Source organism: Trachypithecus francoisi, unplaced genomic scaffold (genome assembly GCF_009764315.1).
Source record: "Trachypithecus francoisi isolate TF-2019V2 unplaced genomic scaffold, Tfra_2.0 Lachesis_group6, whole genome shotgun sequence".
Classification (NCBI taxonomy): Eukaryota; Metazoa; Chordata; class Mammalia; order Primates; family Cercopithecidae; genus Trachypithecus; species Trachypithecus francoisi.
In genome coordinates, this window is record NW_022681471.1 from 87,946,820 (window position 1) to 87,959,787 (window position 12,968).

Genomic DNA, 12,968 nt, shown 5'->3' on the forward strand with positions numbered 1-12,968 from the left:
TTTTGCTTTTGCTGCCATTGCTTTTGGTGTTTTAGACATGAAGTCCTTGCCCATGCCTATGTCCTGAATGGTACTACCTAGATTTCTTCTAGGGTTTTTATGGTATTAGGTCTAACATTTAAGTCTCTAATCCATCTTGAATTAATTTTCGTATAAGGGGTAAGGAAAGGATCCAGTTTCAGCTTTCTACTTATGGCTAGCCAATTTTCCCAGCACCATTTATTAAATAGGGAATCTTTTCCCCTTTCTTGTTTCTCTCAGGTTTCAAAGATCAGATGGCTGTAGATGTGTGGTATATTTCTGAGGACTCTGTTCTGTTCCATTGGTCTATATCTCTGTTGTGGTACCAGTACCATGCTGTTTTGGTTACTGTAGCCTTGTAGTATAGTTTGAAGTCAGGTAGCGTGACGCCTCCAGCTTTGTCCTTTTGACTTAGGATTGTCTTGGCAATGCGGGCTCTTTTTGGTTCCATATGAACTTTAAAGCAGTTTTTTCCAATTCTGTGAAGAACATTGGTAGCTTGATGGGGATGGCATTGAATCTATAAATCACCTTGGGCAGTATGGCCATTTTCACGATATGATTCTTCCTATCCATGAGCATGGTATGTTCTTCCATTTGTTTGTGTCCTCTTTGATTTCACTGAGCAGTGGTTTAGTTCTCCTTGAAGAGGTCCTTTACATCCCTTGTAAGCTGGATTCCTAGGTATTTGATTCTCTTTGAAGCAATTGTGAATGGAAGTTCATTCCTGATTTGGTTCTCTGCTTGTCTGTTACTGGTGTATAAGATGCTTGTGATTTTTGCACATTAATTTTGTATCCTGAGACTTTGCTGAAGTTGCTTATCAGCTTAAGGAGATTTTGGGCTGAGACGATGGGGTTTTCTAAATATACAATCATGTCATCTGCAAACAGGGACAATTTGACTTCTTCTTTTCCTAACTGGATACCCTTGATTTCTTTCTCTTGCCTGATTGCCCTAGCCAGAACTTCCACACTATGTTGAATAGGAGTGGTGAGAGAGGGCATCCCTGTCTTGTGCCAGTTTTCAAAGGGAATTTTTCCAGTTTTTGCCCATTCAGTATGATATTAGCTGTGGGTTTGTCATAAATAGCTCTTATTATTTTGAGGTACGTTCCATCAATACCAATTTATTGAGCGTTTTTAGCATAAAGGGCTGTTGAATTTTGTCAAAAGCCTTTTCTGCATCTATTGAGATAATTATGTGGTTCTTGTCTTTGGTTCTGTTTATATGCTGGATTACGTTTATTGATTTGCGAATGTTGAACCAGCCTTGCATCCCAGGGATGAAGCCCACTTGATCATGGTGGATAAGCTTTTTGATGTGCTGCTGAATCCGGTTTGCCAGTATTTTATTGAGGATTTTTGCATCGATGTTCATCAGGGATATTGGTCTAAAATTCTCTTTTTTTGTTGTGTCTCTGCCAGGCTTTGGTATCAGGATGATGTTGGCCTCATAAAAAGAGTTAGGGAGGATTCCCTCTTTTTCTATTGATTGAAATAGTTTCAGAAGGAATGGTACCAGCTCCTCCTTGTACCTCTGGTAGAATTCAGCTGTGAATCCATCTGGTCCTGGACTTTTTTTGGTGGGTAGGCTATTAATTGTTGCCTCAATTTCAGAGCCTGCTATTGGTCTATTCAGGGATTCAACTTCTTCCTGGTTTAGTCTTGGGAGAGTGTAAGTGTCCAGGAAATTATCCATTTCTTCTAGATTTTCTAGTTGATTTGCGTAGAGGCATTTATAGTATTCTCTGATGGTTGTTTGTATTTCTGTGGGGTCGGTGGTGATATCCCCTTTATCATTTTTTATTGCGTCTATTTGATTCTTCTCTCTTTTCTTCTTTATTAGTCTAGCTAGCGGTCTGTCAATTTTGTTTATCTTTTCAAAAAACCAACTCCTGGATTCATTGATTTTTTGGAGGGTTTTTTGTGTCTCTATCTCCTTCAGTTCTGCTCTGATCTTAGTTATTTCTTGCCTTCTGCTAGCTTTTGAATGTGTTTGCTCTTGCCTCTCTAGTTCTTTTAATTGTGATGTTAGAGTGTCATTTTAGATCTCTCCTGCTTTCTCTTGTGGGCATTTAGTGCTATAAATTTCCCTCTACACACTGCTTTAAATGTGTCCCAGAGATTCTGGTATGTTGTATCTTTGTTCTCATTGGTTTCAAAGAACATCTTTATTTCTGCTTTCATTTCGTTATGTACCCAGTAGTCATTCAGGAGCAGGTTGTTCAGTTTCCATGTAGTTGAGCGGTTTTTGATTGAGTTTCTTAGTCCTGAGTTCTAGTTTGATTGCACTGTGGTCTGAGAGACAGTTTGTTATAATTTCAGTTCTTGTACATTTGCTGAGGAGTGCTTTACTTCCAATTATGTGGTCAATTTTGGAATAAGTGCGATGTGGTGCTGAGAAGAATGTATATTCTGTTGATTTGGGGTGGAGAGTTCTATAGATGTCTATTAGGTCCGCTTGGTGCAGAGATGAGTTCAATTCCTGGATATCCTTGTTAACTTTCTGTCTGTTGATCTGTCTAATGTTGACAGTGGAGTGTTGAAGTCTCCCATTATTATTGTATGGGAGTCTAAGTCTCTTTGTAGGTCTCTAAGGACTTGCTTTATGAATCTGGGTGCTCCTGTATTGGGTGCATATATATTTAGGAGAGTTAGCTCTTCCTGTTGAATTGATCCCTTTACCATTATGTAATGGCCTTCTTTGTCTCTTTTGATCTTTGATGGTTTAAAGTCTGTTTTATCAGAGACTAGGATTGCAACCCCTGCTTTTTTTTGTTCTCCATTTGCTTGGTAGATCTTCCTCCATCCCTTTATTTTGAGCCTATGTATGTCTCTGCATGTGAGATGGGTCTCCTGAATACAGCAGACTGATGGGTCTTGACTCTTTATCCAGTTTGCCAGTCTGTGTCTTTTAATTGGAGCATTTAGTCCATTGACATTTAAGGTTAATATTGTTATGTGTGAACTTGATCCTGTCATTATGATATTAACTGGTTATTTTGCTCGTTAGTTGATGCAGTTTCTTCCTAGCCTCGATGGTCTTTACATTTTGGCATGTTTTTGCAATGGCTGGTACCGGTTGTTCCTTTCCATGTTTAGGGCTTCCTTCAGGGTCTCTTGTAAGGCAGGCCTGGTGGTGACAAATCTCTAAGCATTTGCTTATCTGTAAAGGATTTTATTTCTCCTTCACTGATGAAGCTTAGTTTGGCTGGATATGAAATTCTGGGTTAAAATTCTTTTCTTTAAGAACGTTGAATATTGGCCCCCACTCTCTTCTGGCTTGTAGAGTTTCTGCCGAGAGGTCTGCTGTTTTCTGATGGGCTTCCCTTTGTGGGTAACCCGACCTTTCTCTCTGGCTGCCCTTAAGATTTTTTCCTTCATTTCAACTTTGGTGAATCTGGCAATTATGTGTCTTGGAGTTGCTCTTCTGGAGGAGTATCTTTGTGGCGTTCTCTGTATTTCCTGAATTTGAATGTTGGCCTGCCCTACTAGGTTGGGGAAGTTCTCCTGGATGATATCCTGAAGAGTGTTTTCCAACTTGGTTCCATTTTCCCCCTCACTTTCAGGCACCCCAATCAGACGTAGATTTGGTCTTTTTACATAATCCCATACTTCTTGCAGGCTTTGTTCATTTCTTTTTCTTCTTTTTTCTTTTGGTTTCTCTTCTCGCTTCATTTCATTCATTTGATCCTCAATCGCTGATACTCTTCCTCCAGTTGATCGAGTCGGTTACCGAAGCTTGTGCATTTGTCACGTATTTCTCGTGTCATGGTTTTCATCTCTGTCATTTCGTTTATGATCTTCTCTGCATTAATTAGTCTAGCTGTCATTCTTCCACTTTTTTTTCAAGATTTTTAGTTTCTTTGCGCTGGGTACGTAATTCCTCCTTTAGCTCTGAGAGGTTTGATGGACTGAAGTCTTCTTCTCTCATCTCGTCAAAGTCATTCTCTGACCAGCTTTGATCCGTTGCTGGCGATGGGCTGCGCTCCTTTGCAGGGGGAGATGCGCTCTTATTTTTTGAATTTCCAGCTTTTCTGCCCTGCTTCTTCCCCATCTTTGTGGTTTTATCTGTCTCTGGACTTTGATGATGGTGACGTACTGATGGGGTTTTGGTATAGGTGTCCTTCCTGTTTGATAGTTTTCCGTCTGACAGTCAGAAGGACTGTCTGTTGGTCTGTTAGAGATTGCTTGAGGTCCACTCCAGACCCTGTTTGCCTGGGTATCAGCAGCAGAGGTTGCCGAAGATAGAATATTGCTGAACAGCGAGTGTACCTGTCTGATTCTTCTTTGGAAGTTTCCTCTCAGGGGTGACGCCACCCTGTGAGGTGTGGGGTATCAGACTGCCCCTAGTGGGGGATGTCTCCCAGCTAGGCTACTCAGGGGTCAGGGACCCACCTGAGCAGGCAGTCTGTCCGTTCTCAGATCTCAACCTCCGCGTTAGGAGATCCACGGCTCTCCCCAAAGCTGTCAGACAGAGTCGTTCGGGTCTGCAGCGGCCCGCTCTTTCCCCTAATGGACTGCAGCTGTGCGCTGTCCGCAGCGGTAGAGTCTACAGAGACAGGCAGCTTCCTTGAGCTGCTGTGAGCTCCACCCAGTTCGAGCTTCCCAGCGGCTTTGTTTACCTACTTAAGCCTCAGCAATGGCGGGCGCCCCTCCCCAGCCTCGCTGCTGCCTTGTGGATAGATCGCCGCAGACGGCTGTGTTAGCAGTGAGGGAGGCTCCGTGGGCGTGGGACCCTCCCGGCCAGGTGTGGGATATATTCTCCTGGTGTGCCTGTTTCCTTAAAGCGCAGTATTGGGGTGGAGTTACCCGATTTTCCAGGTGTTGTGTGTCTCAGTTCCCCTGGCTAGGAAAAGGGATTTCCTTCCCCCTTGCGCTTCCAGGTGAGGCGATGCCTCGCCCTGCTTCAGCTCACGCTGGTCAGGCTGCAGCAGCTGACCCGCACCAATTGTCCGGCACTCCCTAGAGAGATGACCCCAGTACCTCAGTTGAAAATGCAGAAATCACCGGTCTTCTGTGTCGCTCGCGCTGGGTTGGAGACTGGAGCTGTTCCTATTCGGCCATCTTGCTCCGCCCCCCTTATATATTATATAACATAATATATGACATATATAACTTATATATAACTTATGTATTATATATAACTTATATTTATTATAATAGGGGCCTTAAAGTAATAGTATCTTAAATAGAGGATCAAAAACATAGAGTAATGGTACCTATAAACAGAGGGCCAAAAACATAGAGTTTGTAAAATGCATAAACCCAAATAAAAGGGGATTACTGAATGATTGAGTTGACTATAAGCACATGGCCTTCATTTACATTAGACCTGAGAAGAAAATTGAAGTAGGAGAGGGCTTTGGTTTTGTAGAAAGAGGAGAGAAGGACTTTTCTGCCAGAGGAAGTAATAAGTAATAAGTTCAGCTAAAGAGTAGCGACTGGTTTTGGAAGCCATTTTTTCTTTCTGGTCTTTGTGTTTCCAATACTTTACACAAAGGTTGGCATTAAACAAAATGTTGAGTAAAAGTTTGAGTGAATGAATGAATGAATAGATGTAGAGTGCCAAATAAAGGGGCTAGTGGGACCTGCTGGTTACTGTGAGAAATTGTAGATCTTATTGTACACCCATCTATTTCTATTACATATTAGATTTTTTTAAGGGCAGAGATAACATCCTTGAATTCTCTGCTGCTAGTACTAGGTTTTCAAGACCTAGTCATGCTCCAGAAATGCTTGTTGGAATCATTTCTAGAAACCCAGGCTGTTCTACCCACAGAGAGGCTGCCTATGCCCTGTTAATTAAAGCTCCACAGCCTTGCTCAGCATATGTCTCAAAACTCACTGGCTATCAGCACCATCTCCTGCCCCCTAAAATCAGAATAGCATCATAATGAACATAGGAGTTGAGCGTTTTCATGTCCTTGTTGTCAGTATTTTTGTACAACTATAGCAGCCCTGGTGCTGAGTTGACCATCACCATTCCATTATACTCCGAGGATTAGAGTGTGACTAACATCTTGACTTTGGTCTTGTTGGTAAGTCAGTATCAATTGTCTACTCATTGGAGGTGATTTTAATCTTTTAGACTGAGTGGAAAATGGCCCATGTACCACTTTAAAAATGTTGTCTGTTAAGTGAGCCGTGGATAAGTAGGGTAGCAAGAATGGAGCAACAGTTTAAGAACAGTAATTTATTTTCATTTTTTTAATTTTTTGAGACAGAGTCTCACTCTATCACTCAGGCTGGAGTGCAGTGGCGTGATGTCAGCTCACTGCAACCTCCGCTTCCTGAGTTCAAGTGATTCTCGTGCCTCAGCCACCTGAGTAGCTGGGTTTACAGGCATATGCCACCATGCCCAGCTGATTTTTGTAGTTTTAGTAGAGAAGGAGTTTCACCATATTGGCCAGTCTGGTCTCAAACTCCCAGCCTCAAGTAATTTGCCCACCTCGGCCTCCCAAGTGCTAGAATTAAATGTGTGAGCCCCTGCACTCAGCCTAAGAGCAGTAATTTTAGGAACTAAAAGAGTTTAAGTTGTTTTCAAATATAGGGATGTGCGTTCCTAATTCATGTGTGGCTTCAGTGCTCTAATATTTGTTCTGAGGGCTGCAAATATTTACCATTATAAGTGCTGTGAATTGTTGGTAAATCTCTTCTGTTTCCCATAGTCTTTGCCTGTCATATGAAACTCTTAATTTTAATGGAACAACAAGGCAGACTATTAAATTATTGATCATATGAATTCCTTAATGAAATCCTTAACTGGTTGCTCTTGGTAGGTATATCAGTTCTGTTTTTTAGAAAATATCAATAAGACTTGTACTGTAGTATGTAGCCTTTCCTATGGAACAGTAATTCTCAAATTTTAGGGTGCATCAGAGTCATTTGGAGGGCTTGTTAGAACAGATTTCTTAACCTTACCCCCAGTTTTTGGTTTAGTAGATCTGAGGTGTGAGGTCTGAGAATTTGCATTTCTAACAACTCCCAACACGATACTGATGCCACTAATCTGGGGATGACACTTTGAGAACAATTTTATTATGAAATATGTTTATCTTATTTTCTGAATTTAATGGAAATCTCCATACTTTTATCATCTTCCTTGGATTTCTCTTTTGGCTTTCAATATGAGCCAGCCATATTGGAGGCTCAGCCTGTTTAGGATTTGGTTGGAGTACCTAAACTTTGTTTGAAGTACCTAATTTCCTCAACCACAGCTGCTTATCGCAGCAACCCTTAACTATCATCATTTTGCATGGGTCAAACTATGTCTTGTGATTTTACTTTCTGGATTTTGTAAGTCGCCTTAAAAAAAAATTAAATCTTTGTGATATGAAATTATATTGGAACATTAAGAAATAATTTGTTTTCATGTCCTTCAACAGATTTTGAAAATCAAATGAGTTCAATTAACATTTTTAAGAACTATATAAATTCAGGCCTATTTAGCCCCATGGTATGAAGTTACTCTCAGACTTGCCTTTTAACTTGGAGCTAGTCTTAAGGTTTTTTGACCGAGCTTTCTATTTGCCATCCATATACCCCTTTCAGTGAAATATATCTTTGCCTGTTTTCTAATCAGATTCTTTGTTTTTTTTACTATCGAGTGTTGAGAATTACTTATAAATTTGAGATATGAATCCATTGTCAAACATGTGATTTGCAAATATTTTCTCCCAGTCTGTTTATAGATTGACTTTTCATCCTGTTAACAGGGTCATTCACAAAGTGTAAGTTTATGATTTTGATGAAGTTCGATTTATTGATTTTTTTTTCTTTTGGATCATGCTTTTAATGTCGTGCTGTGAACTTTTCACTTAGCTCTATGTCTCAAATATTCTCGGCCGGGTGCAGTGGCTCACGCCTGTAATCCCAGCACTTTGGGAGGCCGAGGCGGGCAGATCACAAGGTCAGGAGATGGAGACCATCCTAGCTAACACGGTGAAACCCCGTCTCTACTAAAAAAGACAAAAAAATTACCCGGGTGTGGTGGCAGGCGCCTGTAGTCCCAGCTACTCGGGAGGCTGAGGCAGGAGAATGGCGTGAACCCAGGAAGTGGAGCTTGCAGTGAGCCGAGATCGTGCCACTGCACTCCAGCCTGGGCAACAGAGAGAGACTCCATCTCAAAAAATATATATATATATGTGTGTGTGTGTGTGTGTGTGTGTGTGTGTGTGTGTGTGTAGGTATATTCTCCTGTTTTCTTTTAAGAGTTTTATAGTTTTACATTTAAATGCATGAACCATTTTGAATTTTGTTAAGATGGGAGGCATAGGTCAAAGTTCAAAATCAGGTAAGTTGATTCTTCCCACTTTATTTTTTTTTCAGAATTGCTGTGGCTGTTCCATTTTCTTTGTCTTTCCATTCAAATTTTATAATAAGCTTTCCATATATACAAAAAATCTTGCTGGATTTTCATAAGGATGTATTAAACCTATATCACTTGGGGAGAATTGACATCTGTACAAGTCCTGTACACATTTTGCTAAATTTATACTTAAGTGTTAAAATTTTTTGAGCAATTGTTAATGGTATTGTATTTATAATTTAGGTTTCCACATGGTCATTGCTAGTATATATATACAAATACAACCAATTTTTGTGTGTTGATCTAGTGTTCCTGTAACCCTGCTGAATTACTTAGTTCTGGCAGTTTTTTTAAACAAAAAAAAAAAAAAAAAAAAAAAAAAAAGGTTCCTTAGGATTTTCTGTGTAAACCATCATGTCACCTGCAAATAAGATGGTTTTCTTTCTTTCTTCCAATCTGTTTACTTTTTATTTCTTTTCTTGCCTTATTCTAGTAGCTAAAATGTCTAGTAATATGTCAAATAGCAGTAGAGAGAGCAGACCCTTGTCTTGTTCCCAGTCTTAGGTGGAAGGCTTTTAGTCTTTCAATATATTAAGTATGATATTAACTATAGGGTTTTTCTTTTTTTTTTCTTTTTTTTTTTTTTTAGACGGAGTCTCACTCTGTCCCCCAGGCTGGAGTACAGTGGTGCGATCTCAGCTTACTGCAAGCTCCACCTCCCGGGTTCATGCCATTCTCCTGCCTCAGCCTCCCAAGTAGCTGGGACTACAGGCGCCCACCACCACGCCCGGCTAATTTTTTGTATTTTTAGTAGAGACGGAGTTTCACTGTGTTAGCCAGGATGGTCTCGATCTCCTGGCCTTGTGATCTGCCCGTCTCAGCCTCCCAAAGTGCTGGATTACAGGCATGAGCCACCACGTCTGGCCACTATAGGGTTTTTCATAGATGTTCTTTGTCAAGTTGAAGAAGTTCACCTCTACTCCTAGTGTGTGGTAGTTTTTTTCTTTTTTTTTTTTTTTTTTTTTTACTCTTTGCATGAAAAATATGGAACGCTTCACGAATTTGCGTGTCATCCTTGCGCAGGGGCCATGCTAATCTTCTCTGTATCGTTCCAATTTTAGTATATGTGCTGCCGAAGCGAGCACGGTAGTTTTTTTCATAAATGGATTTTCAATTTTGTCAACTGAAATGATCCCTATCAAATGATATGATCAGGTGATTTTTTTCTTCTTCAGCCTGTTAATGTTATAGATTACATTGATTGATTTTTTTAATATTGCACCAGCCTTGCATTGCTGGAACAAACCTGAGTATTAGTCAACTTGGGCTGCCATAACAAAATATCACAGGCTGGATGACTTAAACAACAGAAATTTATTTCTCAATGTTCTGGAGGCTGGAAGTCCTACATCAAGGTCTTGTAGAGTTCAGTTTCTGGTAAGGGCTGTCTTCCTTGCTTGCCTCCTTCTCACTGTGTGCTCACATGGCCTTTCCCTTATGACCTTATTAAGCTTAATTACCTCCTGTAGGTCTTGTCTCCAAATACAGTCACTTTGGGAGTGACACAATTCAGTCTATAACACCAAGTTGATCAGGGATTATATTATATTTTTATATGCTTGATTTGATTTGCAAATATCTTGTTGGAAATTATGTCTATATATTTTTATGTCTTATTTTTATGTTCCCGAGGAATAGTGACCTGTAGTCTTATATAATTTATAATATAATTTATACATATATATAATGTGAGAGACAGGGTCTCGCTCTGTTGCCCAGGCTGGAGTGCAGTGGCACCATCTCAAGCTCAGTACAACCTCCACCTCCTAGGCTCAAGTGATCCTCCTGCCTCAGCCTCCTGAGTAGCTGGGATTACAAGTGTTCGTTGCCACACCCAGCTGATTTTTGTATTTTTTATAGAGACAGGGTTTCACCATGTTGCCCAGGCTGGTCTCAAGCTCCTGACCTCAAGCAGCCCTCCAGCATCAGCCTCCCAAAGTGCTGAGATTACAGCCATGAGCCAGTGCGCCCAACCTCTCATGATGTTTACATCTGTATTGTATCAGGGTAATATTGGCCTTATAAAATTAGTTGGGAAATATTGCTTCCTCTTCCAGTTTTTGGAAGAAATGGTGTAGAACTAGAGTTAATTTTTATTAAAATGTTTGATAGAATTCTCCAATGAAACACTCCAGACCTAGAGGCTTCTCTTTGGGGATTTGCTTAACTATAACTATAAATTTGAGTTGTTGTTGTTGTTGTTGTTGTTGTTTGTTTGTTTGAGGCCTTGCTCTGTCACCCAGGCTGCAGTGAAATGGCACAATCACAGTTCACTGCAGCCTCAACCTCCTAAGTCCAAGCAGTCTTCCCACCTCAGCCTCCCAAGAGCTGGGACCACAGGCCTGTGCCACCATACGCAGCTAATTTTTTTAGAATTTTTTGTAGAGACGAAGTCTTCCTGTGTTGGCCAGCCTGGTCTGAAACTCCTGGGCTCAAGTGATCCTCCCACCTCAGCCTACCAAAATGTTGGGATTACTCGCGTGAGCCACTGCACATGGCAAATTTGAGTCCTTTAATAGATCATTTGAATAGCTCTGTAACTATTTCAAACTGGGTGACTTTGGGTAGTTTGTAGTTTAAGGTACAGGTTTGTTTCATCTAAGTTGTTGAATTTACCTGTATAAAATGGTTCATAGTATTCCCTGTGTTGCTTTCATTTTAAAATTCAATCTTGGCTAGACTTCTACTTCCAAAAAGATGGAGTAGGTGTGCTTTTCCCTATGCCTCCCACTAAGTACAATTAAAAACCTGAGCATTTATATAATGCAAATGTAAGACTTTGAAAGATCAGAAGAAAGCAGAACAGCTAGAGTCCTTGAGACTTGAGGAACAACCCAGTTTTATGTTCCCTGGGATTTCTTTTTGCTCCCAGCGTTGGTGCTGGAGAAGCTAGCAACCCAGAAGCACAAACCAGCAAAAAACAAAAACTAAGAAAAGCCTGTCCTCTCTAGCCAAATGACCAGGAAAGGGACAGCCTATCAGATGGGAAACCTTTATTTTTTTATTTTATTATTATTATTTTTTTGAGACTCAGTCTCTGTCACCTAGGCTGGAGTGCAGTGGTGCCATCTCTGCTTACTGCAACTTTCACTTCCCTGGTTCAAGTGATTCTCCTGCCTCAGCCTCCCAAGTAGCTGGGATTGCAGGTGCACACCACCACACCCAGCTAATTTTTGTATTTTTGGTAGAGGTGGGGTTTCACCATATTGGCCGGGCTGGTCTCAAACTGCTGACCTCAAGTGATCCACCCACTTTGGCCTCCCAAAGTGCTGGGATTACAGGCATGAATCACTGTGCCTGGCCAACATGGAAAACTTTTAGACAGAAAACTCTTCTCCAGTCAAACACCACAGATAAATACTTTGGGCCACCCCAACCTTCTCTAGCAAAGATGGAGTAGGGAGCCTAGACAGCAATGGTACCACATCTAGGGTTGTGTTAGAGGAAACTGAGTGGACAGTCAGGATTTTCACCTCTGTTCAGCAGTGTCAGTGGAGGCCATGCAGGAAACAATAGCAAGGCATTCTTACCAATCCCAGCAATGGAGGTGTCCGTGGAGGCCTAGTGGGGAGCTGAAGCTCTCAGCCCCACCTAACAGTAACAGGGATGTTGCCACAGGCCAAATGGTGACACAGGCCAAATGGTGAACTAGGTCTTATACAACCACCTGGTGGCAACAAGGCATTGCCCCCAACCCTGATCTCCAGCCAGATAGTGTCATAGGAAGCCAACCAAAATCAAAGGTTTGCATAAGATCCAGAGTCTCGTAATACCCCAGATGTCTAGGTTTCAGTAAAACATTACTCATCAAGAATCAGGAAGATCTTAACCCGACCAAAAACGGATGCCGACACCAAGATGCCAGATATTAGAATAGTTTAACAAAGATTTTAAAACAGCCAACATAAAAATGCTTCAGTGAACAGTTGTGAACATACTTGAAACAAGTTAAAAAAAAAATAGTATCCCTCTTTCATTCCTATTATTGGCAATTTTTGTCTTATCTTTTTTTCTTGCTATGGGTTGGTCAGTTATCTTGATCATTTCACAGAACACTCTTTTTATTTTTCTGTTTTGTTTTTAGAGACAGGGTCTTACTCTGTCACTCAGGCTGGAGTACAGTGGCATGATCACAGCTCACTACAGCCTGGACCTTTTGGGCTCAAGTGATCCTCCTGCCTCAGCCTCCTAAGTAGCTGGGACTACAGGTGCATGCCACCATGCCGGGCTAATTTTTGTTTTTTGGTTTGTTTTTTTTTTTTTTTTGTAGAAACAGGGGTTTCACCATGTTGCCCAGGCTGATCTTGAACTCCTGGGCTCAAGCAGTCTGCCCACCTCGGCCTCCCAAAGTGCTAGGATTACAAGTGTGATCCAGTGCACCCAGCCCATTACTTTTCTGTTTTTAATCTCATTGATTCCTGGTCTTTATTATTTTTATCCTTCTGCTTACTTCGGGTTTATTTTGCTCCTTTTTTCTCGTTTCTAGTGTTGAGAACTTAATTTATTGATTTGAAGCTTTTTCTCTTGTCTAATGTAAGCATATAGTACTATAAATTTTCCTCTCAGCACCTGCT

General features: G+C 41.0%; 1 protein-coding gene and 1 non-coding gene across 2 annotated transcripts in view; one reads left to right on the plus strand and one right to left on the minus strand.

Annotated features, from left to right (window-relative positions):
* Positions 1 to 12,968, plus strand: part of JADE3 (jade family PHD finger 3) — a 159,325-nt gene that overhangs the window by 92,443 nt on the left and 53,914 nt on the right.
* LOC117078729 lies at positions 9,373 to 9,479 on the minus strand. The gene has a single exon (XR_004435136.1). It is a non-coding gene; the product is annotated as a U6 spliceosomal RNA (small nuclear RNA).